The sequence below is a fragment of the Dipodomys spectabilis genome, unplaced genomic scaffold (assembly GCF_019054845.1).
Source record: "Dipodomys spectabilis isolate Male_0828 unplaced genomic scaffold, ASM1905484v1 ptg000129l, whole genome shotgun sequence".
In the NCBI taxonomy this organism is placed as follows: Eukaryota; Metazoa; Chordata; class Mammalia; order Rodentia; family Heteromyidae; genus Dipodomys; species Dipodomys spectabilis.
In genome coordinates this window covers 1,597,888-1,602,131 of record NW_024870806.1, presented here as the reverse complement: position 1 = coordinate 1,602,131, position 4,244 = coordinate 1,597,888, and the positions used below count along the sequence as shown (strand labels likewise).

Here is a 4,244-nt window from a genome sequence, read left to right as displayed (position 1 = left end):
AAAAAAAATACAGTTCCTCTCATCCGATGATGCCTGTATAAGAATGAGGAAAGAGTTAATCCTTTTAAGGACCTATGATGGGACAACAAAAAAATGAATTTATTCTTCTATGTCTTCTTTATCTTTGCGATGTAACTTAAATGTTGAAAAACACAATATACTGCTCAGATAATTTTATGTTTTATACGTTTTGCACATTTTCATATGGATTTCATCTCAGTCTACAACATTCTTTCATCATTCTGTCCCTGATATTTTTACACTATCAAGACATAAGATAACCAGTTTGATTTACAGCAAGAGAAGTTATCCACCTGGCTTCCTTGGAAGCAGAGCATGATCAATAGATATTACTTCTGGTTGCTAACTACATATAATGGTTTCTGTACTACTTATCACATTCTATTTAGTATTTTAAAAAGAATGCTGGCTAAACTCAAAGCTCATTCCTAGAAGTTTATGTTAAGTATTTCACAAGTTTTATTCCCTTAATTGTTAAGATAACATTTGCTATAATGCTAATGTTATTACCATTTTAGTGTTGGGAAGAATTGTAATTAAAGGCAGTAAGTGCATGACCTAAACACACACACAGTGAGGAAGGAAATGAGTCAAAGTTTCCAAAAATCTTTCAGCAATACACAAAAGTTAGATAAAATCTCTCCATTCTATGACACTCTCAATTCAATATTCATATTGCCCATGGTGATTGTTTTCTGTCACATTTGTCTTCAACACAGATTGTGTTGGTGACATTGGGTTATCATGCTCAGAGCTGAGCTTATACATTGAGGTCCAAAGAGAGGCAAATTTCTTCTGTCCCACAATTCCAGTATCCTTTTTAAAAAGTACTAAAATTTTAAATATCATCATCTACTTTCTTATAAGTAACCAAAAATTTAAAAAATCATAAATAATCACTCCAAAATGCTTTAAAATTGGAGATGCTAAAACATGCCCCTCTGAAGTAAATTTTCTTCTACTTTTAACGTTATTCTGAAAGTCTTTGCTGGTTTGTCAGACCTGTAATCCTAACTACTTGGGATACCTACTCAGGAGCCTGAGATCTGTGGATAACAGTTGAAACCCAATCAGGGCAAGTGAAATTCATGAGATTATTTTTCAAAAATTTTAATGAACTAGCAAAGGGCCAAGAATGGAGATGTAGCTCATTTAGTAGCACACCAATCTAGAGAGAAAAGGCCTTGCAAGACTTGAAGCCCTGATTTCAAACTCTGAGCACGCCAACACACATGGAAGTGCTTAAGCACATGCGTGTGTTCACAAACATATTTATTCAAATTACCTTCATATCGGAGTTTTGCATGAATTTCTTTGCTAACGAAATTATATGAGTAAAATAAAGGAAATAAACTCTTCCATCTCAGAACATTTTTATACATTTTTATTGTAAAAATATTGCACAGAGGGGTAACAATTACATGAGCAAGGTAATGAGTACATTTCCTAACAAGCATTGTTACCTCCTCCTTTATTCTTCCCCTACCATCCCTTCCCTCCCACCTCCACAAGTCCATTAACCCCCTCCATTTCCCGGCCTCAATTGTAAAGTTCACTTTACAACATAGTGTATTGTGCATCTCATTGTTACATGGGTCAACCTGTATCCCTAGGTAAGCATTTTGGTTTTTTTTGTCCTTCCTCTCAAAAAATTAGAGGAGAGTATAAACAAGATGTAGGCACACCAACTTCAAATACAGTGAAAACAGGTGTTATAGCATGGGGGAGGAACATATAAAGAAACAAAAAAAAAACACATAAACGTCATAAATATGTAAGAAAAAATAGCAAGAAAAAAAAAACCACTTGTGTCCCTAACTTGGGGTTCATTTCCCTTAACACAATCTTATCTGGTCATATACACATAACTTTTGACCTTTTCTGCTTATCCCAGACATATATTAGTTATTGAAAATTAGAGAAACCATGGGACCTACGTTTCTTTGGACTTGGCTTACTTCACTTAATAATTTTTTTCCAAGTCTTTCCATTTCCTAACAAATTGGGCGATGGAATGCTTCAGAAATTTGCCTGTCATCCTTGCACAGGGGCCAGCTAATCTTCTCTGTATCATTCCAATGTTAGTGTATGTGATGCTGAATTGAGCAAAGAACATTTTTTATATATAAATTGTAATTGATTTTCTTAAACTAGACAATACAACAAAACGTAAGTTTAAAAGAATTGTCATGAAATTTTAGAACCATGTACTTCTTACATAAGTACACATTTAAGAAAAAATCAAGATTGACATGCCAAAAACAAAATAATTCCAGATATTTGTTGTTCAAGAGATGTGTAGGAGGAGGAATTCAATTATTCTATACAAGGGACCTGTCATAATGAACACTGCAGCAAGTGTTAAGGTTTGTTAAAATATTTAATGTTTTAAATATATTTAATTTTGGGAATTTGCTTATATATGCCAAAACTGGGACTGTTTGGCAGGTCATAATACTTTTCTATAAAGTATTTAAGATTTATGGTAGCACATAACTACTACTAAGTATGTACATTTCAGAGTTTATTGAAACCTTACTAATGAGAAGTTGCAAAGTCTTTGTGTAAAGGAGCAGAATAAAGAGTTGACTATGTTAACTACACAGTTTCTGTTAAAACTGTAGGCCTTCCTTACTTTATATCTTAGTGAGGAACAAATGATAATATAAGCCATATACAAATTATGAGATGAACTATAAATGGTAATCTTAGTGGGTGATTTAAACACTACTCATAGCCTATAAAATTCTTGTTGAACGTCATAATCTTAGCCAGTGTTAAATGTAAAGAAATATGACAATAATAAAATCTAATTTGTAGTACACTTCAAAAACTGAAAAAATGATTATTGTTTTGTTTTTTATTTTATTAATCATTATTATTTAATTATTGGTTTTCTTTATTTGTAGCATTGTTTTTCTTGTAATATAATACAACTTTTTGTAAGTTGTCATTAGGAGGTACTTTGAGAAGGGTATTGGGATGGCCACACCATTTTTATAGGTGCATGTGAATTTGTAAAGAGGGAAATTAAGAACAAAATATGTATTTAAAAAATGATCAAGTAGAGTCTGATTCAGGAGTGTTGATACATGTCCACACCTAAAATATTAGCCCTAGGCTGAAGCAGAGTTATTACAAAGTTGAAGCCAGGAAAGTGAGAGACTTTGTTTTGTTTTGTTTTGTTTTTATTTTTATTTTGTTGGACATGGGGCTTGAACTCTGGGGCCTGGGTGCTGTCCCTCAGCTCAAGGCTAGTGATACCACTTGAGCCACAGCAGCACTTCCAACTTTTTCTGCTTATGTGATGCTGCGAAAAAAAACCCAAGGCCTCATGCATGCAAGGCAGGCACTCTACCATTGAGCCACCTTCCCAGTACCTGAGAGACTGGATTTTAAAAATCATCTAAACAACATTTGCTTTCTGCTTTGGGTTATATAATGAAATATATGAGTATCTTGTTATGTTTTTGTGCATTGTCATACTTCTAAATTTATACTAACTTCACCCACTTTATCCTTGTCAAAGTCATGAAATATCTCTGAGAGTTTGCTTCTGTGAAGATTGTTTTGTATTTATAATTTCTTCTGAGTCATTTTTATTTTTTATCAAAATCACTTTATATTTCATGTTGATGAGTATTTACCCAGAGACAGGCATATAGAGGATTTAGTTTAACAAGTGAACATTAAAATTAGAGCTCAAAAATAAAAATGAGCCTTAACACATATTTTCATAGCTTTCCCCACATTCTCCCTAAAAGAAGACAATATTAAGAATGTCTGAGGGAGGCTTTTTAGCTCCAATTTTCTTGAGCTTCCTAGGTTTAGAATTCTTAAATCACAGAGACATGCTGTAATGGAAGTAAGATTTTTTGGTACACTTTTCCCTTCAGACTGTGTTTCTCGTTCTTCCCTTTTCTCAACTCCATTATTAGAGATTTTTCTCAGAGATGACACCATCTCCAACTTTTCACTCTTCCTAGCTGGACAAATGAATTTGCAGATCAAGTCTCTTAGACAGAAAGAATTTTTAAGAGCCTGAATCTAAGACACTTCTCTCATACATCATCCCTACAAAGACACAAGTACCAAAGCAGGATACATAGTTTCATTTTTTCTAGCAAGGCCAATGCATGAAGTTGCTTGCTTCTGAGTGTGTCTGTTTGTAACTCTTCCTGATGTTGCAGATTAACTTTATACCTAGTTCCATTATCAGCTAC

The 4,244-nt window shown here is 33.5% G+C and overlaps 1 non-coding gene across 1 annotated transcript; it reads right to left on the bottom strand.

Annotated features, from left to right (window-relative positions):
- Positions 1-2,018: 2,018 nt before the first annotated feature.
- Positions 2,019-2,130, bottom strand: LOC122116254. Its single transcript, XR_006148933.1, has one exon. It is a non-coding gene; the product is annotated as a U6 spliceosomal RNA (small nuclear RNA).
- Between the last annotated feature and the right edge of the window lie 2,114 nt (positions 2,131-4,244).